Raw genomic sequence first — 27,286 nt, forward strand, 5'->3', positions numbered from 1 at the left:
AATGGACGTATAATTTGTCGCCTTCATTTCCACTTCCCCAGCCACCTCCCCTTGTGTCTCATCTTGAGCCAGCTGTCAGAGAGGTGTTTGTTGAAGGAATGGATTCCTGTCCTAGTTACAGCCCTGACCTCCACCAGAGCCTCAAACATTGCCCTGATTTTATAAGGGAAAGTGAGAAACTGAGGCTCACTTTAGGGTTAGCATTCTAGCTGCCTCTTTAGTCAGCAGTGAACAGTCCTAAGAGGGTACGGGAGTGTGAGGATTTCTTTTTCTTTCTTCTTTTTTATTTAAAAAAATATCTTTATTTGGATTCTTGCTCTAGTTTTGGAGAGGAACTCTTCTCTCAGGCTCGGGTGAGGGGCGAATGATACTCCAGAGACCAGGTCTTACTCGATGAGGGGCTGCAGACTGCCCCTTCTCAGCTTTCTGCCAAACACCCAGGGAGGAGGCGAAGCTCAGAGCCAGATAGTCTAAGCTGTCTCTTTAAATGCTGGGGTCTGTGTGGGAGAGGGAGGGGCCAGCTCTGGAGTGCGTGAAATTCCTGGGCTCCTCCAGCAGTCTCAGGCTCAGAGCGCAGCCCTACACATCTCCTCTTGCATGCAACTCACTGAGAGAGGGAGAGGCAGCGTGTCCTCCCCGTACACGGCCGCCCGCAGCTCCAGGCACACGGGACCTGCTTTTAGCATCTCCAGCGTCCTCTCTTCTTCCCTGCCACTCCCTCCCAGAGACAGAAAAAGAGAGAAAGAGAAAGAAAGAAAAAGGAAAAGGAGTCAGAAAGATTCTGGGATTTGAATCTTTCCAAGGAGGAAACACCCAGCAAACTCAGTTGATTAAACACCAAACTGACAGATACCCAACTCTTCGGTTCGACCCAGAGGTAAGATTCTGGGGAAAAGGCAGGCAGGCAGGAGGCGAAACGCGACTCCAGGGTTTGTCCATTCCGGGAAGAGGCTGCACCTGAGAGGGTAGAAGTTTTCTTCTGGGAGCGACCAACCTAGATTCTTCTTTCATTCTTTCCTCTTTAAACGCTGGATTTGAGGAATACGACAGACCACGGGAATGGCTTTTCAACTCCTCTTCTTTCACTTCGGTCTCTCCTGGAAGTTGGGTCGTTTTGCTCCAGACGTTAGGAAAGTCAGAAAATGTTTTAGATTTATTATACTCTTCCTCTTCTTTTACTTGTTTTTTTTTAAAAGACTTTCTCCTATTTGATTGGATTATTAATCCAAAATGATGCGTGTCTATCACTTCCGTTTAGGTTGGTACCCCCCCCCCCCCCTTTCCTTGACATTTTGAAGCCACTTTCTCTCTTTTCCTGGAGAAGAGACTTTGAGAATCACAAGAAGACAAAACAGGATGGAGACAGGGATTTCCCTTAGGTGTTAAGAAACCGAGTTATATATGGAGTGTGTGTGTGTGTGTGTGTGTGTGTGTACACTTATGTGTATTGAAGGGGGTGTGGAAAGGTCATTCTTAAGTAAAATTTCAGTTTGGACCCCTGCTGTCTTGGGAAGGTGGCACCCTCAAGAGGTGAAAAGGTTTGTGTGTGTGTGTGTGTGTGTGTGTGTGTGCGCTCTTCCCTTTGGATCAGTTACAAGGGAAATCTTCCTCCTTCGCCTTCCATTTGTTTATATTAATGATTTAGTAGCAAGCTTGTCTGAAAACTTCCACTCTGTGTAAGCACTGTGGGTTTTGCAAGCTCTGAGTGACCTTAAAGCCTGGTTCGACGTATTGTTTTTTCAAAGCTTCCTGTTGTATCCAGAGTTTGGGCTCTTTCCCTCTCTCTTTCCTAACCACAAAACTTAACTACTCTAGAAACATTGTACTGATGACAATGAAAAGAAAAATCTGTCCCCCAGCCCCCATTCCTCACTGAGCTAGTGATGTAATACCAACCTATGGGCTCTGCTGCCTTGCAGGTGACTTATCTTGTGAGTACTTGTTAAAAAAAATTAATTGCTCCCTCCCTGTATTAAATGCATCCTTCTTTTGATTTCGCTCAGAAGAACTGTGTGATAAGAAAATTGTATATGTACACATTTTGCAAATTATTATTGCGTTTAGGCAGGGTAGGTTTTCTCTTCCTTAGTCTTTATTTTGTATTACAGTAATTATTATTATTTTAATGCAAAGGTCAGAGATCGTGGAGAGCTAGTCTAGGATAGAGTGATCCCGTTGGACCGCATAGAGTAGATAGAATAGAAACTGTCTTCTCCCCGCTTTTTCCAGCTGTTCCCGCTTTGGGGAGAGAGTGTTTCTTTTGCCACCCCGATCCATCCCAACATTCTGAATCATTTTTTTCTGCCCTGAGTCTAGAGGATAGCCCCAAGGGGGGGGCACTCCTTGTCACACCTGGAGGACGGTGTAGTTTCAGGGGTCAGATGACCGTCCGTCTTTGTGATGAAGGGTCTGAAGGAAATTTGAACTGCCAGCATGCTGGGTGACTTGGGTGCTGGGATAGTCTATCTGGGGGCACCTGGAGGTTAGTCAGGGGAGCCTGAGGAACCGTCCTTTCCCTAATGTGCTGCTCTGGGTAGAGCCTTCCTTCATCGTTCAAGGGCTTCAGCGTCGCCTTTCAAGTTACAATGGTCCCGCCGGCTATGATGGGCAAGTTTACCTAAGGGCTGCTGGGTACGTGTCGAAAGGATGGTGGGAGAAGCCAGGCAAAGCTGGTATTTTTCTTTCTTAATCTTCAGGCTTAATCTGCCCAAGTCGTATCGGGGTAAACGATATTTCAGATGGGTGCTGGTCGTGCAGCTGTATCCCTATTGTTTGATTTTTTTGTTGTTGTTGTTATTATTGGGGAAATGGAGTAAGGGTTCTTGGCCCATTTTCTGCAGCTCTGGGTTCACCTTTCAGGACAATCTTCCTTTTGGGAGAAGGGGGAAAATGCTGGACACTGGAAGTTCGCTATTAGTGAGCAACAGGGCTGGGTTAAAAAACATTTTTTTTAAACAACTGGACTGTGCAAATGCCCTTTTTCTGGAGCTTTCTGGTCCTTTCTAATGAAATAATAATTTTTTCAAAATTGCTTCTTAAGAAGCGAGACCAAGAATCAAAGGAATTCTAGATTTTGAGAGACTACTACGTCTTTGCTTCTCTGGTAGCTCCCTATTATTAATAACTGGGGGACTGATGGGGGGGACGGCCTTCGTTTTTGTTGCTTTCTTTTTAATGCTGCGTTCCTATGTTGATGGTTGCTGCTTATATAAGGAAGGGATGTATCGAGGTGGATTGATGCTTGGGGTTTTGAGATCGGCTACTGAGATTGGGTGGCGGTTGGTGTGTTTGTCGATGTGCATGGTAGGAAGGTCTTTTCTTTTGGATGGTGGGGGACAAGGGAATGGTCGGAGAATGGTAGATGAGATGCTCCAGTGAATGGGGACGTGAGGGGACATAGAGGTGAGGTTGGAAGTCACCGATTTGCAGAATTTCTGTCCTGTATCTCCCCCCCCCTTTCTCTCGCTTCTTAAAAAAAAATCCATTATCTCTAAAAACACATTATTCTTCAATTGGCCTTTTAGAGAAAGAGAGAGAGAGAGAGAAAGAGAGAGAGGGAGGGAGGGGAGGGGTTAATTTGGTGAGGGGGCTTGGTTGTAATTAGCCCACTGCTGCAAAACTGAGATACACAAATCCATCAGCACCAGCTTTGGGTTCTCTGAGAAGCAGCGGAGAGATGGGGCCGGGTTGTCAGCCTTGGACGAACAGTGTAGGCGGTGGGGTTGGTGTTTGGGTATTGTGTGTGCGTTTGTGTCTCTGTGTGCGTGCAGTTTTGTCCACTCCTTCACCAATTTCCCCCTCCATCCTCCCACAATCCTGCCATGGTCTTGCCTTCCATTTCTATGCACTGTCCCCTCTACCCTCTACCCAGCCCCCCCCCCTTTCCTTCAGCCCTTTCCATCTCCATGAAAAAGAAAATTTTGATTCTGATGACTATGCGGCTCTTTTTTTTTTTTTTTGTCTTTTTGCAACACAACAGTGGTGCGATGGCCTTTCCTACATGCCACACGGATGCAGCCTTCTGATAGGAGGGCTAAGTCGGCACATCCACACACGCAACGGCACACGCTTTTTGCACACACATTCTCTCACACACGCAGGCGACCAAGGGCTTGATTGCATTTGGTCCTTTTTGTTGGCTTTGCCTCTTCCCCCACTGCCACCTCTAGCCATGGCCCCTCTGCCCATCTTCACACAGGGAACACAGGAATGCTATAGCCTCTTCTTCTTCTTGCTACCGCTGCTGTTTTGCTCTCTTGCTATTATCCTTTCCTAAATGCTGTTGTGTGTCGCAGTTCATGGGATTAGTATGTTGTTGGGGGTGGGTATCTCATGAGGAGGTGGGTAGATGATTTCTAATGATTTTTTTTTTTGGGCCAAATAAGCACTCGGTGATAATGATCCAATTTAACCATCCATGAAATCTATGTTTGCGGCACACTGAAGGGAGGTTGCGGGGGAAAGCAGGGTCTGGACTGGATTACCTCTGGGGAACTTGATGCCTGGAGATAGGCGCAGCCCCCACCCCCATGCTCATGGCTACGCGCTCTCACACACACCAACACACACACACCTCTGATCAGTGGACTGTGTCAAGCCAGAGGGCACTGCAGAATGTCCCCGAGGCTTGTTGTGGTTTGTTGGGAAGATCGAGCGATGTCTTTGTCCTACCTAGCTCTCCGCTTTATAGACGATGCAAGGTCTTGGAAATTTTTGGTGGCCTTTGTGCTGCCTTTTGTATGGGGGCTAGAATGGTGTTTGTGTTTTTCCAGACAGTGGTGTGCCTCTGATTGGATGACATAGGACTGTGTCGACCCTGTACGTGTGTGGTTCAGATAGGAGGCTGCCTGACTTTTTGTGCTGGGTGGCTGTGCGCGCTGAATTGTGTCTACTGGGGAGGTGGGGTACTACAGGGGAAGGAATGCCAAATGGGGGGGATTTAGCAGGGGAGAGGGGGAATAGAGTCTTTAAGGAAGCAGGAAAGTGGGTAGGGGGAAGAAGCTGCTTGCAACTCCAGCAGGAAGCCTTAAGTGTTGATCCCCGGTCCACCAAACAAGACTGTGGGTGGGTGAGCTCAAGGGTGATGGGTGGGTGGCTGCAAACTGAAGCCGGAGGAGGGACAAGGTGGGTAAAATGAAGGGTTTTCCTTGGTACCTCCCCAGAGTGCTGGGCTGAGCTCAGAGGAAGGCCTCGTTTTTCCAGTAGACATCAGCCATGTCTTGGGTGGTGCGGCCTTATTGGAAGCTGCAGCCTGCAAGAGCCGAAACTGCCTTTGGCCATCAGCTAGAGCCCTGTGTTTTCTCTGGCTTCAGCTGCTTTCACTACCAGACGCCATTTTCCCCTTCTTCTTCTTCTTCTTCTTCTTCTTCTTCTTCTTCTTCTTCTTCTTCTTCTTCTTCTTCTTCTTCTTCTTCTTCTTCTTCTTCTTCAGCTAGAGGTGTGTTATGATGTTATTAGCAATTATAAGTGAGATTGGAAAACATTAAAAAAGAAATCCTTAAAGCAAAATGTGGATTGTCCCCTCTCTCCCGTGTTGTTCTCTCTTCCTGGAACTGACCTTGAGGAGTTAGGGAGAAAGAGTTACGTCATTGCCGGGGAAAGGGGAGAGTTGGGGAGTTGGATGCCTCCGAGGTGGATTACTGTGGCAAACCCAGAAAAGGGCCTGCTCTGGGGATCTCAGGCTGTGCTCTCCATGCACAGCCTCTCAGGTGTAGATGGGAGAGTTGCAAAAGAGGCAAGCAACCCTTCCCAAGCTTGCCACCTGGAAATACACACTGTCCTAGTTGTGGTCAGGCCCCATCGCCCTCAGTATGCCCTTTCTGTGGACTAGCCAGTTGCGCTGCAGCACTGATCTGTGGGCTAGCTGTGGCTTCTCTGCAGACGAGGCAAGTGCAGCTGTGTATCTGGGCCAGCCACAGGTGGCTGTGCTGCCACACTTGGGGCAAAGGCTGTGGTCCCAGTAATCCGTCCCTTCCTGCAGGTCACGGCCCAAATGACACCTCCTCAGAGAGGCCCTTCTTGACCCGCTTTCTAAAATAGTCCCCGTTAATATTCTTGTGGTATTCCTGCCCAGTATACTGTATTTAGTTTTAATGAGTTAATCATTACTGAGCATTGTGTTACATGTTGAGAGACCGTATTTCATTTCTGCCCATAGAATGCAAGCTTTGTGAGGTCAGGGACCTTATTTTTATCCATATTCCCAGTGCTGAGGACATTCCTTTGTGCACAGTGGTTTAACAAACATCTGCTTATTGGAAGAAAGAACCGTATGGGTTTGGGGATGGAGTTGTCTTCGTCTAGCATATTGCTTTCTGGGAAAGCTGAACTTTGCTCAGAGCTGTCTTAGGTCTGCCTGCAAGTCTAGATCTGATGGAGGAGTTATCAAGCGTGAACTTCCTGGGTTCAGTAGAAAGCTTTTTTTCTCTCACTGGCTCAGAGTCACTCTGCCCCCCTCATGCTCCCTCATCATCCTCACCCTCACAGGAGTACAAGCGTGGTACTTATTGTGAGCCAAGATTTTTTCTTTATATAGTATCTCATTTAACCATCCACATAATTCAAAGCAGCATACTAGTATTATTTCCTTTTGTTGACAGAGAAGAAGGCACAGACATTACTAAAGTAATCTGGTAAAATGACAGATCAGGGGCTTGAACTCAGATCTGTCTTATTTCAGAGCCTATTCTCATGAGCATCATAGCATGCTGTTAGAAGGGAAAGAGAAATAAGTCATCTCCTCCTTCAGTGCCCTCAAGTACAGAAGAGGAAAGTGGGGCTTAGAGATGGAATGGCTTATTGACATAATATGTAACACTGGGTGCTGTTGTTACGGCCCTTCTGTCTTTCTGTTGGTCTTCTTCATTCATTGGAGAGTGGGGTCTTGGCGAGAGGGTGTAGCAGGTGTGCCCTGGAGGAGAGCAAGCAAAGTGTTTGTAGAACTAAAGAAATTCTGGATGGTGTTTCAGGCTTCTAAGACCAGAAGGTTCCTGGTGAGCTTTATTTCCAGGTTGCTAGAGCCAGAGCGTAAGTTAAGGCTGTCTCTTGAAGGTATTAGAAGTCTCCAGCGTGCGTTGGGGGGCGTTCAGTGTGCACATTGTGCATGCCACCCTACCCATCAGTGCTGGATCTAAGTGTTATGGGGCTTCCATGATGCAAATAGCCTGTGTCTGCATCCCGACAGCCTGGAACTGTGGTGCTGCTAGGCTCTCCCAGTATGTTAGCTCTTGACTCTTAAGAAGGGACGTATAGGCCTACAAACTGAATGCTTCATTTTTGTGCTGAGAGGCTGGTTGGAGATACTGATGGTATCAAACGTGTGTGAAGGTCTTTTACCAGGTTTCTCTGCTCTACCTTAAGGTTGGACTTGAATGACTGGAAATGGGATTCAGAGATGGATGACCTTGAATGGGGGTTAGGGGTGAATGACACTGAATAGGAATTAGAGGTGAATGACCCTAAATGGGGATTAGAGATGGATGACATTGAATGTGGGTTAGAGAGATGAATGACCTGAATAGGAGTCAGAGATTCTAGCCAGGAGTGCATTTGTTTGTTTGGACGAGGAAGATAGAGCAGGATGGAGCCTCAGAATCAGGAAAGGGTTATCCTTGGCCAGCACCTTGAAACTTGATGTCTGGTCATTTCTGTGTGATTTTGAGATGGTGTAAACGAATGCCCTGGTTTGTTGACAGTTCCTGTTCAGGACTATGTCCTAGTCTAATTATTGAGTTTCAACAGTGTCCTGGTTTGGATGACAAAATGTATGGTCATTCTTCTTTGAGATGGCATCACCCAGTTTCTCTTAATGGGACAGAGGAAGGAAGGGGGTATGCTAGAGTCAGAGATCCAATTTTATCTCAAGAAGGGAGCCAAGAAGAGAACCCTTCTCTAGTGATACTTCCAGTTGTCCTAAATTTATAAAGAATTACGACTTTAGTCTTCTAACCAGTCCCACCATTACTGAATCTCCATCTACTATCCCAAGTAGTCTTACTGGAGCTAATGATAACACTTGGTTCTTGACTGTGTACCATATGTGCTATGCTTAGTCTTTGACCCATGCTATCTCACTTAGTCTTCTGACCACCCTGTAGGGGAGAAATAGTTATATTCTCTACCTAGCCAAAAAAGTAGCAGAGGCCAAAAAATATTAGGTAACACGCCCAAGGCTATGAGGTAGGGAGTGGCATGTCTGGCTTTGAAGGCTTTGTTTGGTCTTAACCACTGTGGCATACCCCATCTGTGGGCTTGGTTCTGGGAGATGTCTTACACTCTGGGATATGCTTAAGAAGTTGGTGTTGGTCTGAGGAACTAGGATTAAAAGAAAGTGGGTGGGGCTGCTATCCAGAAGTGGAGCTGCTTCTAGATTTTTTTTTTTAAATGGCACTTTGGAAGTCTGTCTCCCATGTCTCAGGGACCCTCTTTACTTCAATACCCATCCGAGGAGGGAGTTAGGTGGATTGGAATGGCAGATGGTGGGCTGAAGACAGAGAACCTGAAACCCACCTTTGCTTTGTCTTGTGACCCAGGGCCTTACAGGTGTGGGGAAGAAGGGAGGTGTGGTGCTGTCCATGGTGCTGGAATTAGGGCCTGACCCTCACTGTGAGAGTCTGCCAAAGAGACAGTTGTCTAGCACCTGCCTCTTCTGCTGTTTCATTAGATAGGTAGCATCCTCATTTGATAAGGAAGATGCTGGCTGGAGAGACTAGCTAGCATATTTAAGACTGTCAGCAAAAAATAGCAGTTCCAAGTTTGGGTCTCGACCCAGAGATCTTGCTCTGTACTCTCCATGGGACTGTGGAAAAGAGGGGGCATCTTTATTGATAACTGGAAGAGGAAATATTCCCGAGAGAAATCTTTACATCAGCTCCCAATGTCTAGGCCGAGCCTTTAGGGCCATCATTCTGGTTAGCCACTACTGGTCTCCTTTCCCTTACCCTGGGTGGGGCAAGAGAGCTGCTGCTGACCTTAGGTTTGAATGAGCATTGATTGAGTTTGCAGAAAAGGAGGTGTCACAGAAGGAGTGCCCAGGAGTTCCCCCTCTTCCCAAAGAACAATAATCTATGCACTGACAACAAGCTAATCCTCCACTCCTCTGCCTTGTAGGGCAAAGGCAAAAACGGACTGCAGGCTGCTCCCCAGAGACAGGAAGAGAGGAGCCAAGAGGGAAGAGACTGGGATTTCCCAGGCTGGTGAACCCCAGGGAGAAAAAGAGAACTTTTTCTCAGTTGAGAAGGAGGGACTAGAAGTGCTTCACTGACAGAGGGGGCCCTCTGCAGCCCCCAAGCTGAGCTGCATTAGCTTCATTGCAGTCGCATTGAAGACTGTGTTTATTTTTCCAATAATGTGTTAATTAAACATCGATTTCCGGGTAGAGGAAAGGGAATTGGATTGCCAGAGCTAAATGGAGTGAGGCGGATTGGGAAGTGGTGAGAAGGGCCCCATGCTGGAGTCAGCATTCTTCAGGATCACCCCAAGAGGGTGAAGGGGTGCTGGGGCAGCCTTCTGGCTCCCAGTGTATAAATGCTATCACTCTGAGAGCCTTTGAGAGGCATGCATCTTTTCTACTTTGGTTATCAGGCTCTCTGTGGGACATTGACCCAAGGAAGAGGTACCATTATTTTCTACTTTTCTCAGCACTTTTAACTTATAGAGGCAGGGTCTGCCAGGTTTAGCTCTTGATATTTGGTAAGAGTTAGCAGTGTTCATTTAAGCAAACGTAGGATAGATACTTTCTGTAACTCCACTCTGGAGATGAGAAAACCCAGCCTCAGAGATATAACAAATTCAGGGTCAAAGTTTCAACCAAGAGAAGGCATTCTAGGGGCTAAAGAAATGGCTTGGTAAAGCACTTGCCGTGGCGACATAAGCACTTGAGTTTGATCCCCAGTGTTCACTTGAGGATGCTGGTTTCATAGTATCTTTTGTAATCTGAGTGCTGGAGACAGAGCCAGGCAGACCTATGGAGCTCTTTGGCCATCCAGTCAAGGCAGTTGGTGAGTCTAGATTCGGTGAGAGACCCTGTCTGAATAAGGTACAGAATCATTGAGGAGGACACTCAGCATCAACCCCTGGTTCCCAAGTGCATGTGTATACACATGCCCACACAACGGCACCTCACACACCCACCTGAACACACTTATACAGCATGCACACATACATCCACTCACACACGCAGAAGTGAAGGAATGTTAGAAGAGTTAAAACAGTCTGTGGTTGTCAGAATAGCCGCCAAACTGTCTAAACCCCTTTAAGAGAGAGAGGTGGGGGGAAAGGCATTCAATAGCAACAAATAAAAGCATTTGATATTTTTTCATTGACTTGGACAGTCTGAGCTCTCACTGTGTGCCAGCAACTGCATTAAGTGCTTTGCACACAGGGTAGGAGAATTTGGTGAGTACGTATCAGGTCACACTATCTCCACCATAAAAACGAGGAAGGTTCCCATTGCCTGAAGTTGCAGAGCTGGTAAATGGTAGAGCTGGGATAAAATTTTGATGAAGATAACTTTGGATTTCATTACTTTTTACTATATGGTAAGAACATGGATCATGGCCCAGCAAGTTGACTATAACTTATAAAAAAAACAAAGACTTGGAGATTGTAAGATGGGCCCACTGGCCAGATTATGGACCCAGGAATATCAGGTGTTACAGCATGGATCCACATCTGAGCCCACCTCTCAGGCCAGATCTTTGATTGGATGAAGACGTGCTTGTGTGCGCGTGTGTGGGTATATGTGTGTTATTGTTGATCTAAGTTGTAAAAGTACATTAGCACTGTAATTCTCAAGTTTGGCCTCTGCTAGGGCTACTGTCTTAAGAGTCCAAACTCAGGCTTCCCTCCATAGCAATTTAGTTAGAAGTTTTAGGGGCAAGGCCTGTGCACCACATTCAAAGCACCCCCAGCTTCCACACCGGGGGCTCTGGAGAGACTCTTGTACAGGTAGTTAGGGGCTGGAGTGGCCTTTTCCCTCTGCCCTGAGGGAAGAGTGAGCAGGGGCTTGCTGCACATCCACAGTGTCCAAGGGGGCGGCACTTACGCCCACCATTTGCTTTGTTACTAGGAGAACAGCTTTCAGACGTTGGTGTTCATCAAATCTCCAGGCATCTTTGACACAATGTCCTCCAACTCTACCTGCTCATCTGAGGTGCGTGCTGAAAGCCGCCTGTAAACTAGGCACTGCCTGGGGAAAGGAGAGGTTGTAATTTCAGGCCAGCCTGAAATCCTTTGATTCGGGATACAGGAAGAGTCCTCTTTCTGCCCCCCAGAGTGCAAGAAAAGGGAAGGATTCTGACTGCCATGGTCATCTGTTGAGCTGTGAGGTCTGGTCCTCTTGCTGCCATGAGGAGTTTCATTTGCCTTGACTGGGTCCCTGTATCTACTGAAGTGCCTTTCACAACAGCACGGGGTGGGGTTGGGGGGAACTGATCCCATCCTGGGGACTCAGTAAACTCCCTCTCAGGCTTAAAAAAAAAAGAGTAACTCTTGAAGCAAGTTGAGTGTTGAAAAGCCTGTCAGCAGCCATCCTGGGGTTTCCCCCAGGGATCAGTAAAACAGCTTCTCTGGGACTCATTTTAAGCTTTTCTTCCAAAAGCTGTCAAAAAGTAGAGAGTAGTTGGAACCTTTCAGAGCTGGAAGGGACCGTGGCGATTATCCATGCCCGTGTTAGCATTCTATTCATTTTTTTTCCCCATTCATTTGTTCATCCAACAGAAATTTATTAAACATCTACTACATCCAGGCACTGTACCAGGTTCTGGGAATGCAGCCATAATTGTGAGAGGCATTTGGTTTATCCCTCCTAGAATTTCAGCTTGGGTGGAATGGTGACTAGACAACACAAAAATATAATTACGCATTGTGATGAGTGTTCTGAAGGAACCGGGGGCTCTGAGAATGATGGAGATCTAATTCAGGATGCTGGCACCAAGAGAGACAACAGCTAGAACGTATCAGGCACCACTTTGGGCGGGCAGTACTGCATAAGGACTTCCCATGCACCGCCTCACCTCCCCCTCTTAGTGAGTCTCGGATGGGGGGGGGACACATTAATATGGTTGTCTTGTTATAGAAGGGGAAACTGTGGCATAGAGGGTCACCCAGAACAGAGTTAAAAAAAAATGAAGCTTGCTTCTCCTATCCCTCTGCAGGGGAAAGAGGATCTGAGAATTTGCATTACGTTGAGAACTGAAGGAAGGATGAAGGTTAAAAGAAAAAAAAAGAAATAGAACAGAGACACTAAAGCAGGAGATGATGCTTCAAAGACAGGAGTAATAAGTTTAAGTATGTGATGCCGAAGACTATGGAGTGAAGAGATATTCACACCACAAAACAAGGAGGAGCAGTTGCTGCTATCTTGACTAGCTATGTGTGTGGCTAGACTTCCAACACCATGTTGGACATGATAATAAACACCTACAGTTTTGCCAATGAAAATGACAAATGTGCTGGTCAGGGTGAGACACACCTGTGAGGGGGAGGGAGGCAGGAGAATCACCGTTCTGAGGTCTGCATGGACGAAGATGTGCTAGAGGCCAGTCGGGACTACACAAAGAGACCCAACAGATATTAAAAAAAAATCTATGCCTCCTCCCAAAATCAAACATTAAAAAAAAAGGAGAGAAGAATGTACTGATTCTCCTATCTACTCAGAGCTCTTGGATGTCGGCCTTTGTGGGAAACATATTACTAAATTCTCTTGCCAAAATCCCCCTTCCCGAGGACCAGAAAAAAATAGATATTCTAGCCCTTTATTTTAAGGGATAGAAGCTGGGTCTTGGGAGGTGCTGCATCAGTCAGAGGGGGAGCAACTGGGAGTTCAGGGCTGCTTGGAGTCTGGCTCCTGGTCTCTTAGTTTTGGGCCAAAATATGATGTCATTCTGAGGTGCTAGCCCTCTGAGCCTGCCTGTTGAGCTGCCTGCACCGTGCTTTTTGAGTGGTTAATCACAGAAGGTTTGGAGGCAGGGGATCTGGATCTGTACATCTGGATCTACAGACCTATTTCTTTAAGGACACTGAGGGATGCTAAAACAAAGGCTTCATAAAGCAAGGCTCCCTCTGCCCTCAGAGGAGTGTCTACTCTTCCTTCTAGTAACAACCATCAGGTTCCACCTTCTGAGTTGGTTGGCCCAGGAGCCCATAGCCTGTGTCATGAGCTCAGGTGACAGCTCTTGGTCTGGTTTCTGCTTCCAGCTCACCTTTCATCCCTGCCTGTTGCTAATACCTGAGTTGCTTTTCTTTTGCAATTCTCCTCTCATCAAGGTGCCACTGGAGCTTTCCCTTCATGTGCTCTCCTGACAAGGTTGACTCTCTTTAGTTGTGTGGTCCTCTAGCCAGCCTCCAGTTGACCTACACTAAAGAGATGGGAGTGGAGGGGAGATAAAGTACAGATCTTTAGATTCTGCCCTTGGGTCAGAAACAAGAGAGATGGACAGGAAGATGTTGAAGGAGAAAGGAGCATTGGTAAAATATGGAATTCTGCAAGTTTTCCAGGACATGCGATTTGTTTCTTCTACGCTTAGAGCGTAACTTAGAGCGGATCAAGTTTGATGTGGGGACAGATGCCCCATGGAATGAAGGCTCTTTCGCATCCTGACTGTACCTTCTTCTAGAGGCTAATTCTGGCCAGGGGCAAAGTTGGGATTGGCCAGGCTAGCTTTCTGCTAGCCTGGTGGGTAAAGACATGGGACCATCTCTGTACTGGGTTCTGATACGGATAAGAGCAATGTTCGAAAGCAACAGTTTGGCCCTCCAGATTCCTGAGATCTAGATAGGGAAGAGAAGGCAGACCATCTTTTCTGAGAAGAGGCAGGAGAGTGGGAGGCATGAAGGCTGCCGGGTGGCTTTGGAATGTACATGCTAGTCACTTATTTCTTTTGCATGTGTAGGGTTATTATCTTTCTAACATTTAATGCTTAGAAAAATGACTTGATTTTCTTACTACAAAATAATACGTGTATATTACAGAACATTTAGAAAACCCCCAAAACAAAAGGAAAGAGGCAACTGGCAGGTTTCCTCTCCAGACAGACAACTGCTGAGGGAATTCTGGTATCTGCTTTTCTGGCCTAATTTCTAAGCATCTGCAATCCTGGACATGTTATTTTGTTTTTAAAGACGTTCATTCACTCATTTAACAAGTACTAATTGAGCACCCACTCTCTGCCAGGCACTGAAATCACAGTTTGGAAGTTGTCACACTAGCCTGGTTTTTCACCCAGAGATGCATCACGAACACGGTCCCACAACAGCCGCTCATGTCTCCGAGCTTCCAGATTTAGATTTGGGGTGTAATGAGGCGGTTGGCAAATGCTGCCATCTCAGGTCTTATCTTAAGAAGGAGGGGAAGCCTGCTGAGCGCCTCTGTCCTTGGCACCTCCTTGAGAGAAAAAAATGTTTTCTTTTTGCTCAGGAAAATGAGCGAGAGGCAGAAGAAAGCTCAGAGGGTGAAGAGAATGTTTTCCTATTCTTTAGAGTTATAATCTGGATTTTTCTGAATGAACTGTTTGGAGAGGTGAAATCCCATTCTCTTACATGGTATTTGGCTCCTGAGAGGGTAGGGGGCCCTAGGAGTTTCTGTACTGCACTTGTTTCAGTGTAGAGGTGAGGGCCAGGACCATTTAGATGGTCTGCTCCAGGAACACAGACTGGTGGCTGAGCTGGAGCCTGGGTTTCTGGGTGAAAGAAAGGTGCACAGGCAGATGGAGGCTGGGCATGACCCAAGTAGTCTGAACTACCCAAGAGGGCTGGAGGGGCTTGCTTGAGTTTGGGGATACAGATTTGATTGCGTCATCACTCCATGCATGTCTGAAGTTCCACCCCCAACTGGGAGGAGTGTGCGTGCACGAAAGAACGTGCCATTGCAACTCACGGAGCAAGGTGGCACAGTGAGGGCTTCCACAAGCTTAGTGTCACACATGTCTGACAGGCGCTTCCTTTGCACAGGGCAGAGTGTGGAGTGCTAGGTGTAAAGAGGATACTTCCCTCCCTTTTCAGAGGAAGGCCACGTGGCCGCACGCCATCACTTTAAAGGACCTTGATAGTGTGGAGAGAAGGGACACTGAGGTTTTCATGAAAGGGGTGATGATGTCTTGCCATGGGTGGAGACAAGGAAGGGTTCACCAGTGAGGTGAAATTGAAGATGGCCAGGGATGACAGAAAGAAAAAAACAACACCAAAACAAAGCAAAAACCATGGAATTCCCCCAAGTACCAAGAAGATCTTTAACCCCCACTGAGGGTGATGCGGAAAGTTTGAGGTGGCGTGGCAAAGGTTCTCTCAGGGAATGGTAGATGTTTCACTCATGGTCCCCAGATCTGGCCAGTGTCCCAGGCTGGCTTTGCTCATTGTAGCCAAGGAACTCATCATAGAACCTCTTACCTTCACAGAAAATGCTTTTTCCTCTTGCTACTGAATCAAAAGTCTTGGACTTTATTTCATTCAGACCAGCCTAGGACACATGTCTCTATTTAAACCAATCACAGGACAGTCTGGTGCTGGGGTGGAGGCAACATATCCCTATCATGTGGGCTGCTACTTGGTGGTGGGTGGGACTGGCAGTTGCTTGCTGGAGGGTGGGCAAAGGCAGTTAGGGTGTGTGTGTGTCTCTGTCAGAACAGTTGCATGGCTTGACAGCTTCCTGCAGGAATAGAACTGTTGCGGCGGAATCCTCCCTGAATTTGGCAGTGAGGACATTGCTTGTCTGACACAGGCTCTGGTCCCTCAGTAGAAGCCACCAAACTGGGCCAGTGAGCTAAGTCCAGAATAGGGTCCACGTGGGTGTGTCTGACTCATCTTGGCATACACGGGCAGGAGGAAGGAGAGACTGAGCAGGAGGGTAGCTACAAAGGGCTGAGTGAGCCAGGCTTTCTCAGTCTAGAGTGCTCCCCCGTGGTTCTTGTCATTGTTCAGATAAAAGGGGTCATGGATCGCCTAGGCCTGAGGGCTAGTGCTTTCCACGAAAGACCTCTGAAGGGCCTTGGGTCCTCTAGGCAGTGCCTGGGGGCCTAGGAAACTGACTTCATGCTTTGCAGATCCTAGTTTTTTATTCCTTTGCCGCTTATGCCTGGTCAGCTCCTCCAGGTTAGGCTTTGATTGATAGGTACCTTGGCAAAATTACCATGTTGCTAGGTATCTGGTGGCTTTAGGATGGCTGTGCTGGTTTCTGTTCAGGGTTAGGTGGGCCTCTCTGTGCTGTAGACTGTGGAGAATTAATTTTTTTAGGCTTCAGAAGTCACAAAGATGCATTTTTTTTTTAGTTTCTTGCAGATCTATCTATCTATCTATCTATCTATCTATCTATCTATCTATCTATCTATCTATCTATCTTCTGTCTTAATGTAAGATCTATCTATATGTCTGTCAGTCTGTCTATCTGTTTACCTCTCTATTTTAAGGTAAGAATTCTACCCTGTTCTGACAAAAGAGGGTTTGTTTGACTTGATGACTTCCTTCCCATATTGTAGATTTATTGAAGTAGTGAGAAATTAAGTGAGAAGTTGGGATGGAAATGGCTAGAGGGCAGCAGCATGATGGTCACTGCTTTGGATGGCCAGGCTACTATAAGCTGGTTCTTGGGTGAGTCCTAGAATTTGGGATGCTGTTGAAAGACACATGTTAGGTTTCTTGATCACCAGCTCTATGACCTCAGACACTTGACTTCCAAAGTTTGTGAAATAGTCATGAATGATACCCTGTGTGCTAGGAATGTTCTTTTTTTTGGGGGGGGGATATGTGTGTATTTCTTACTTTTGAGTAGCTCTGGAGTGGCAGTGAAAATGAAGCTCTGAGCTATTGATGGCTTCCCTCTGCCTCAGCTTCCTGTGTATGCTATCCAGAATCTCATGGTGAGAAGGCCTGGGAAGGAAGGATTAGCATCCTCACTCTACAGTAGAGAAACACAGAAGTTCTAAGAGGTTAAGAAACTCTCCCAAACTGCCTTCCCAGGCCAGAGGGGAAGAGGACACTCAATCCTGATATGATTTGATGAGCAGGAGTAGACAGGAAAGGGAACTTCCCTTTTCTAAGGAAAAGAGAAAGGAAGGGTGGGACCAGGAGGGCAGGAGGAATGGGGATACAATAAGGATGTAAAGTGAATAAAAACAAAACAAAACAAACTGAAAATCTTAGGGACCATGAATGGAAAAGGAAAAAGAAAGAAAGAAAGACAGAAAGACAGACAGAAAGTAAGAAAGAAAGAAACCCTCCCAAAGTTGCTTAGCAAGTTAGTGTGATGTTTATGTGAGAGTTTTGTCCTCAAAGCATTTAGTGCTTTTCATTTCAAGAAGTAGAGAGAAGTGTGTGCTTGGGGGCATGCATGGAGACTTAATGGCAATACCTGGTTTTTTATTTATTTTTACCTCCTCAGTGTGCGTATCATTCTGCATAAGTCAGAATAATTATGAAATTTCTGTAGTGGAAGATGGCTCTTCTTGGTCATATGGACTTTACAGTCTGATTCATGAAGACCTATGTTATGGGCATCGTGTGGCTCCAGTATGAATGCAGTGAACCTGTTCTTTGGGCAAGTTACCTCCTTCTCAGAATCTCAGATTTATCCATTACAACACAGAAAAAGCCACAGCTACCCCTCAGGTCAGCTGGGGCTATTTCATAAACAATCAGAGGTCAATCTTAAACGGTCTCAGACTTACGTCCGGCTTGAACTTCTCTGTGAATTCAGACATATGTATGGACCTACCCATTCACCATCTTTGTCTATATAATTTGAATTCAACTCAGAATGTATGCTCTCTCTCCTTTTGGTTTTATCTCTTGCTATGCCCTACTATTTTCATTCGTCCCTACTTTAGAAATAGCTATTTCTACCCTGCTACCTGCTCAGACTTATTTCACTTAGAATTTTCTCTCACTCCCTCTTGCCCTCAAACCTCACACTCAATCTATAAGCAAATCTGGCTTGTTCATCTTAGAATGGACCCAGAATAGAACTCTGCTTTTACCATTATGGCCCAACCTGTCCCCCTTTTCTGCTATGAAATGGCCTCCTCAGTCATCTCCACAGATTCTGTACGTTTGCTGTGGTTTTAATTTATTTTGTACATTTATTTATTCATCCTCTCTCTCTCTCCCTTTCTCTTTCTCTCTCTGTGTGTGTTTGTGTGTGCATGCATATATATATCTAGCAATCAGAAGACAGCTTGTGGGAGTCAATTCTCCCCCTCTGCTGTGTAGATTCTTAGGATTGAACTCAGTTTATCAGGCTTTGAGGCAAGAATCCATACCCACAGATCCATTTTGATGGCCCTGGAAGGATTTCTTTCTTTCTTTCTTTCTTTCTTTCTTTCTTTCTTTCTTTCTTTCTTTCTTTCTTTCCTTCCTTCTTTCAAGCTCATAAGCATTTATTACCTAAAACAAAACAAAACAAAACAAAACAAAACAAAACAAAACAAACAGGAAAGTCTAAACAATTACAAAGGTGACTCAAGCCTCATTACTTGGCTTATTCTTTTCAGGTATCCTGGTGTAGATGTTTTTATCCACTGTTCCTAATGTTCTTTTTCTTTTTCCTTTTTTTTTTTTTTTTACAATTTATTAATTATCTATTCTGATTGAAGCCCCCTCCCTCAACTCCTTTCAGTCCCACCTTCCCTCCTTCTTCCTTTCCCCTAGTCTACTGAAAGGAGGAGTTCTACTCCTCTGCCATCTGCCCATAGCTTATCAAGTCTCATCAGGAAATGCCTAGATCCTCTTCCTCTGTGGCCTGGAAAAGCTACATCGCCAGGGGCAAGTGATCAAAAAGCTGGCAATTGAGTTCATGACTGAGACAGCCCCTGCTTCCCTTACCTGGGGACCCACATGGAGACTGAGTTGCCAATTGGCTACATCTGAGCAGGGGATCTGGAAACAGAAAGACACACATGGTATACATTCACTTATAAGCCAATATTAGCCGTATAATATAGGATAGCCATTCTACAATATGCAGACCTAAAGAAGCTAAACAACAAGGAGGACCCTAGGGAGGATGCTTAAATCTCATTCAGAATGGCAAACAGGATAGACACCAGAAGTGGTAGAAGAGAGGAAGCAGGGTGGGAGTCTACTATAGAGGGTCCTCTGAAATGGTTCACCCAACAGGTGAAATCAAACAAGATCAAAGCAGATGCTGAGACTCACAGCCAAACTTTGGGCAGAGCAGAGGAGGTCTTATGGATGGAGGGGGGGGGGCAGAAGGACATGGAGAGAACAGGAGCTCCATAAGGAGAGCAGCAAAGCGAAAAACCCAGTCTCTGAACCCAGGGGGTTGCAGAGACTGATGCACCAACCAAGAACTATACATGGAGAGGACCTAGACCTTGAAGGATTTCAAAATGAGACCCTGATATGTCACCAGCTTAGAATTTTTCAAGGCATCCTCTGCCAAACCTTGATGAGCCCCAGGGTCCGCAGGGTCCTCCTAGGTATGCCTCTAGCATGTCAGCACCTCTCTTGCCCCTCCTTTCACTCTCCTTGCTTGAGCTACTTTGGTCACACTAGCGTCTTTTCTGCTCCTTGAAGTTTCTAAGCCCATTACAGCCTCCGGCCTCCTCTGTCCTGGATGTTCCAGGCCTGAGCTGGAATTCCCCAGTTCTGCTTATAATTGAGCTTCACCGGGCAAGGTTTCCCGAGGTTCTCTTTTTTGGAGTTGTGCTTTCATGCACAGCACTTTCTTCTTTATTTTAATGTCCATAGGCCTAACAGTGCCTGACACATGTCACATGTGGCTGTTGTGCTGTTTCATAGTCTCACCTGAATAGGACCTCTTGCCCGAGGGCTGGCGGGTGCTTTGTTTTGTTCCGCTCAGCATCTCTCAGGTGGTGAACACCTAGCCAACACCAACATCTGCAGAGTGAGTGCCTTTCTGCCCCCCTCTCCCACAATCTGGGTTTGTTGGGCCGTCGCCGCTTTTTGCCCTGTCCTTGGGAGTAGAATGAGGACATATCACCAGTCTCAGCCTTCATCCCGGAAAACACCTGTGAGAGCATGGCTTGGCACTCTTGGAGAAAGTCCTCATTCTTTCTTATTATGAGAAAGGATGTATGGACCTTGTGCAGTGCAAAATATCAGCAATATGGATATCCAAGGCAGACTCAGAAAACAGACATTCATAATAAAGAAAATTAAGAGGGGGCATGTGAAGTGTTTGTTGTGTGGGCCCGAGGAGCCGAGTTCAATCAACAGAACCAACCTATGTGGAAAAGCCACGCATGGAGATGTGCACTTGCAAGCTCAGCTCTAGAGGATAAAAGCAAGATGATCCCTGGGGCTCAATGACTAGACAGTCTAGCGTAATAGGAGAGCTCCATGCCAATGAGAAACCACATCTCAACAAACAAGGTAGAACTGGGTGTGGTCTCACAAACCTTTAATCCCAGCACATGGGTGGCGGAGGCAAGTGAACCTCTGTGAGTTGGAAACCAACTGGTCCACATAGCGAGTTCTAGCCTGGCTAGGGTTACTTAGTGAGACCTTGTCTCAGACAACAAACAAAAAATCAATGCATAAAACCCAAACCAAAGAACAAAATCTATCCCACTCCTGCCAAACAAACAAAACGAAATAGGAAAAAAAATCAACCAGCAAGACAGACAGCTGAGGTTGCACAACCACTCACATGTGTAAGAGTGGGACTAAAGGAATCGATGTTAAGCTTCAATGTTCTAGACGAGCAATTCAAGGTCCTCTGTCAGCCTTGCTTTTGGAATGTCCTCTTGGGACACTGGAGCTTTGTTCGGGGTGGCTTGTAAACTCAGCATTACACCCTCCCTCCCTTGCCTGGCCATCTTGCTGCACCTCTTTTTGCTGCCCCTCTGCCCTCAGGAATTTGACTCCTGTGGAGAAGCTAACTGTCTGGAGCACTCCAGTCCTTCTGTCTTCTCAATGTGAGTTCTCTGCATGCAGTAGGCTGAGCACAGTGCTCAGAACCCACAGATTAATCTGGCTTGGCCTTGCTTTGGCGTTTTGATAGGCAATGTGGAGTGTGATGGAGAGAACCACAGAGTCTTTCTTTGACATTTACAGCAGGCTTGTATCATGGCATTTTTCATGTCTGGACCATCAAAGTTAGGAGTGTCTTCTCTCTCTCTCTCTCTCTCTCTCTCTCTCTCTCTCTCTGGGTGTGTGCGTGTGTTAGGAGTGTGTGTATGTGTGTGTGTGTGTGTGTGTGTGTGTGTGTGTATGTTTTAGGTGTGTGTATCAGGGCTGAGGGTTTGGTGGGTCCCTTAAGGTTAAGTTCAGTCTATTGAGGTTAGGCACCTGCTTGAGCCTTTTGACTTGAGGCGTGCTACTTTTCAAACTCTAGGGCAGTTATTGCTTAGTGGCTCAGACTATGAGCACATGGACCATGCAGATGTTGCTACCTTAACCCCCTGGTGGTCAAGGGCTAGCCTGGGTTAATCTGGATACATTCGGCAGGGGAAGGGTGAAGAAATTCATGTCGGCCTGGGACCTCAGACTGAGCACGTTGGGAAGGAGGTGTTAAAAGGACAGTACATTTGAGCAAGATGAGCAAGGGGTGTACAGATGGAAGGTTAAGGTTGGGACAGCATGTATCAGCCTCCCGGGGTGGATTCTCTCAGTCCCCATTCTGTACCATGCCTGACTGGGCCTGCGTTTCAGCCTTGAGCCTTTGCCAAGGCCCAACCAGCACTCACCGCCCTGGCTGGCGCTGACCCCTTGGCACTGGCTTGAACGCCATTTGTCTTTGTGTCTAATCTGCAGCGTGTGCAGATGCAGAAGTGGCTCAATTGATGACCTGTCTTCCGGAGCACTCAGGGGATCCTGAGGGGGCTCTGTTGCTGAGATATTTCTGAGGTGTTAAGGAGCCCCTGGAAGAGATCAGAGTGGGGAGGTTAATGATGCCTCCCCTTCCGCCCCACACCTCTTGCAATCACTCCTTCCTTGTCTGGTAACTTTGGTTCAATTTAAGTAAGTTTTACATCTCAAACTGAGATACTGCTTAAGGACTGTAGTCCTTGAAGGATTCACAGGGAAAGTGAGGAAAATGAGCATGCAGAGGCTACGATGGACCAGGCACAATGCTGGCTGCAGTTTCTCCATTATCCATCTGGGGTTTCACAGTCATCCTGTAGGGTATCCGCTGGCTTGCTCATTCACTCATTCACTCATTCACTCTCTCACTCACTCACTCACTCACTCACTCACTCACTCACTCACTCACTCACTCACTCACTCACTCACTCAGTGTTGGTGGAGCAGATGCAAGGCAGCAACCAAGCTCAAACTTTAACAATGACAGCAGGAACCTGAAGAACGGGGTGGGGGGGTGTATCCTTGGGCTACAATGTGCCTGAGCGAGAACTCACCTAGTAGGGAAAAGGCTATTTTGTTTCCTTTATTCTCCAGATGGGGAGTCTGAGCATAGGCTCAGGTTGTTCAATGTTACCCAGCAAAGCTAGGCTTTCTGCTATGCCCGGCTACCATCAGCAGAGTCCCGGCTGTGCTCAGCTGTAACCCATCACATCATCTTACCCATCCTTACAAACTGTCTACTGGCACAATTTCACAGATAGGTAACTGGACCTTAGGGCATGTGCCTTTCCCAAGACCACACAGCTGAATGTCGGAGGGATTCCCATACAGGTGTGTATGACTAAGCCGAGGTGTTTAGTCACCGTGTGACAAGATGCCAGCTTGGTTGCTTGTAGACCAAGAGATATTTATTTCTTCCCTTTTTAGCGATGTGATTGCTCTCCAGGGTAATTTCATCTGCCTAGAAAGCACAATGTGAGAATCAGCACCCAGATCTCCACCTCCCTGGTGGAACCCCTGCTCTGAGTACAGCCTCTCTTCATGACTGATGGCCCTGAGCAGTGGCCTGGCCATGTCACTCCAACTTCCAGTGCTGATGTTTAGCCATGGAACACAAATCCCCTGTCTTAGGTGTGCTCTATTTGAAAGAATAAGGTAAAAAGACCGAGCACCTGGTATGGGCTAGGAATTGCATTCCTCAGGAGGAAGGAACAAAATGAAAGGAGCTGTTTATCTTGATAACGGAAAATACTTTTCAAGAGTGTTAGAAACAAAGCCCACCCTCCATTTGTGTGTGTAGAACTAAATAGGATGTCTAAGATGGTTGAGTGAGTTGGGAAGACTTTCTTGTAGAAGACAAGTTTTGAACTGATGCACAGGTGGAAGACCATGATGGAGGAATCCAAAAGGATTCTTGGTCCAGCTTGGGAACAACCATTAGGATTTCTCCAGAATCTACCCAATGGGAAGTGGCTTGGTGTCAGGGCAGGGGGATGCTGCAGGGGATGGGAACTGTGTGTGTCGTTTTGGTACCTTTTCACTTGTTCTTCTTGAGACCCCGTCCATGCCTTCCTCACAGTAGTTTGGAAGCATGACAGTTTGCTTCTGTCTTGAACTGCTGCCGTCTCCCTCCTTCCTTTGAACTCTGACCATGACTCTGGATATCTGCACCAGCATATAAATTATCCAGTGGGCTTCAGTGCTTGCCCAGCAGCCAGAGCCCTCAATAACATGCATTTGTAATCAATACAGGAGGCTGCTGCTGCTTTTAGCCAGGGCACTGGAGAAGAACTTGGGCTTTCAGAGCTCTTTTACCCGCTGGCATTTATTCTCCCCATCATGTCTGTCTGTCCTCTGCCTCCCACCTAGCTCTGTAGGTGCCTGGTAGGATGTTATATGTAGATCAGGGTTCCTGTCTCTGTCCTAAGCCACTACATCTAACATTTGAAGGTGCCTGGTTATGCCATAGTTCAACATTAGCCCTGGTACCCCAGGCCTTTCTCTCTGAACATTCTCTTTTTGTTCTTGGCATTGTCAGGCCTTAGGAACATTTCTAAGGTATCTAAGTCTTGGCAAATAGGCTGGCATATAAAGAGTGAAGGGCCCTCTTTCTTTTCCGGTTAGAAAGAAGGAAAGACCCGGGGAGACAGGCTTATCTCCAATCATGTCAGTGAAAGCAGATGAATTGGGACTGATTCGTTCTTTTCTGAGGTATCTATGAGACATCACCAGGGCTATTGTTTAGCATATCTTGCTCCTCCTCTTCTTCCCAGATCAGGGAGAAGAGATAATTTTGAAAATCCTTGAATCACAGTGCCTGAGGTTATCTCATCTGACACATTTACTCTGCCTGACCACCCATTCCCAAACATCACTTGAGTGTCACCTGCACATAAAGCAATGTGAGCCATCAGACATCCTCCAGAAACCTAGAGGTGGTTTCACATAGAGATCTTTTTGGCTGAGGAATGAGCGTAACTCCCAAGGGACCTGTACCCTGGGCAAGGTGAGGGACCAGGCTCTGTTCCTTTCTGTGCCTTGTGTTTGCTGCTCTGTCTGACAGCCGGCACAGCTCTGGGAGGGAAAGCGCTCTGCTTGGCTGGATCCTGCCTGGCAGGGAAGTGTTCAGAGAGCAGCTGCCATTGCCATCATCCCTTTTTCGTGGACAGTAGACTTGTGTCATATCACGTGACTTTCTCTGCCTCCACCTCCTAACTACAATGGCTTCTGACAGCACAGGGGAGCACCTGGGCTACCTAGCCTCATTCTGGCCTGCAGTCTGGAGCTTCGAAAGGAGAGGTGATCGGCCAAGCTGATAAAGAATTTGGAACCTGGAAATCGGGCTTAAAGTGGGGTTGTTGAGTGCAAAGACTGATGAGGATGTAACCCGACCTGAGGTTAGGAGATGGCGACCACCAGAGAGGGGAGATGTGCAGCAGTTCCTCCAAAGGAAGGAAACAATGAAGAAAAGGAAGGGAAAGGATGGTGTAGCAACCTCTTGCTGAGTTTTGTAGCTCTATCGTTTCTGCTCCCATGCATCCACAGTGAGACCTTATCGTAACCTTCCTTCGTTAGGGAACTTTGCTTCTAGCAAATCAAAAGTCCAACAGTGGACCAACTCTCCTTTGAGTGGTTTATCCCTCAAAAGAGAACAATGGAGCAAATGATGCTTAGATGGATAGCCTGGGAGCAGGTTCTGGGCTGCATTTCCTTTGAGGTAGCTTCTTAACAACTTTAGATGTCAACTTGTAGTTGGTGGCTTGAGGAGAATTCCTAGAAAACTCCATAGCTTCTTTCATAGCTGGCAGTTTCCCCCTAAGGCCAGGCAATGGGCATGTCTTAGTTCTACGGAGAGCAAAACCTCTTACTTGTGGCTGGCTATGAACAGGACTCCCGGGTTCAAGGAGAGTTCTGGGATGCCAGAAATTGGGGGAAACCCCCCAGGATGAATCAGCAGGACACTGTCAGAGCCTTCATTGTGGGTGTTGATGTGAAGTCCTGATGAGATGCCCAGGAACATTGAGTCAGGCGTTATCAAACTGGAGTGAGTGAAGTCAGCAAGGCCGTAGAGGATGCTAGAGTGGCTGGAAGCTAGGTTAAGAGCAAGCTGGATCCCAGGGTGGGCCACTAAGGTGGTCATCCAGGTTGACACCAGGCCAACTGAATCTAAGATCCCACCCTTTAGTACACGGACATGGCAGTTTGAGAAGGTGGAACACAGTTTGCTTTGCCTCAGCAGTAATGACGTCAGGGACAGTTAATGTCTGAGGTGTACATGTGTGCTCTGGGTATTATCCTAAAGCATTTCCTAGTGTGTTCTCTCTGTCACTCTCTCCCTTCATCTTCCTCTTCCCTCCTCTTCTCTCTCTTTCCCTTTCTCCCTCCCTCTCTCTTTCAACTCCATTGCCCAGGGTTGCTCACCTTGCTAGCTGGACATGACTGGGATACGTGAATTGTTGCCCCTCCCGCCCCAAGAGCACGCATTCTCTGTGAACTCATTCTGTTGCTTTGTTAGTGGCAAGGCCTTATTCAAACCATAGGTGGGAGGAGCCTCACTTAGTGTTCTGTTTCCTGCTTTGCACGTGTGGCAGAGGGTAACTTAGTCTCCCTGGAGGCCTGATGAGCCCCGAAGGCTGTTGTTCTGTAAGGCACCTGTTGATGTGAGCTGCCGCCTGCCTCACCCTTTCCTGAGGTGGAAGCGATCCAACCTGCCGTGAATGAGGGTGGAGCGCAATGCATTATGAAAGAGTGACTTGTCCTACTGGAATGGATGTCACAGGCTTTTGTACCTGCACCGAGTGAGTGCCAGCTGTTTTGAAACTAAAGCGGAGCCCTGGAAGTTAGGGAACAAGAGAAGACCAAGGGAGGGTTTGTCCAGGCCAGCTTGAGACAGCCCGCAGGGTTCAGTGGTCTCTGTCAAAGCTGGTGTAATGGGATGCGTTTTAGGGGCAGTTTGCTGTCTGGTGGTAGAAGGTTGGTTCATCTGGTTTGGTAGCTGGGTTGAGAGTTACCTTCAAACAACACAATAGCAGGTGATCTCAGGAAGGGGGCAACTCTGATCTTGAACTGTTAATAGAGATCCTAAGGGAAATGGATTGTGTTGTATGATTGGTTCCCCTAATTGGACATAACCGTTAGATAAGATTGCAGCCACAGGAGGAGCCTGAGTGACTGTGCATGGGCTGTGAATAGCAGTGAGGGAGTGAGCCCATGGAAACGCCATTGTCAACCTCATGAAACCCAGGTTCTCATAGCAGGGTCCCAGAGTTACCCGAGAATGTGTCGTGGTCCTACCTCAGAGGTCCTAAATATGACACCCTGGGGCTAGGGTCCAGTAACCTGTGCTTAAAAAATCCTTTTTCAGGGGATTCTGGTGCCTGGAACAATAGGCTTTGTAAGGTAAGTAACATAATTGGCCTATCCTATAACTCTCAGGATGAGGCGGTAAAACTTCCTGGCTCTACATTATACAGTGAAAATATCGTCCTATATTTTCTTTCTTTCTTTTTTCAATTTAATCTGATTAATATCTTCTTCAGTAATTCAGGCAAAATTCCTGGTGGTGTAGCTACCTCACTCACCTTGTCAGAGGAAACATCTTCACTGCACCCCATGGAGGGAGAGATGTGGCCTGACTGTGGGTCTTGGAGGGTGCTTCTCTAATGCGTGGTGTAGTGGAGTGAGAACTTTGGTGTAGGTCCTGACCCATTTGGGTTAGTTTCAGGGGTCATTCTGTGTTTATTCCTGGCCTCAAGATCCAGATTCTTCATCTGGGAACGGAGGGTGGGTTTAGCTCTCTAAGATGTCTTCTTTGAGCGTGAGGTACTCTGTGGTACTCGGAGACGTCCCAGAGAAAAGCCACAGTTACATCATGCTTGGGAACAGAAGCAGCGGCACTGCCGTATTTCCACATTAATATTGGAAGCGACAGCCTGCTGACCATCTGGAAGAGTCTCCCGGGGCATTGGAGGCTCTGGACCCTGATTTGAGAGCTGCATTTTACGACAGG

The 27,286-nt window shown here is 47.0% G+C and overlaps 1 protein-coding gene across 43 annotated transcripts in view; it reads left to right on the plus strand.

Annotated features, from left to right (window-relative positions):
• Window positions 1-547: 547 nt before the first annotated feature.
• Window positions 548-27,286, plus strand: part of Nrxn3 (neurexin 3) — a 1,566,538-nt gene continuing 1,539,799 nt past the window's right edge. For 22 of the 43 annotated variants that reach the window (XM_060387937.1, XM_060387954.1, XM_060387941.1 and 19 more), the window contains exon 1: window positions 550-877. The gene's annotated coding sequence lies outside the window, so the exon portion shown is untranslated. Of the gene's footprint in view, window positions 878-2,410; window positions 2,632-2,653; window positions 2,673-3,202; window positions 3,304-27,286 lie in introns of those variants that run through there. The other 21 variants (XM_060387963.1, XM_060387965.1, XM_060387978.1 and 18 more) reach the window with 6 other exon arrangements.

This window comes from Meriones unguiculatus, chromosome 7, assembly GCF_030254825.1.
Source record: "Meriones unguiculatus strain TT.TT164.6M chromosome 7, Bangor_MerUng_6.1, whole genome shotgun sequence".
Taxonomy (NCBI): Eukaryota; Metazoa; Chordata; class Mammalia; order Rodentia; family Muridae; genus Meriones; species Meriones unguiculatus.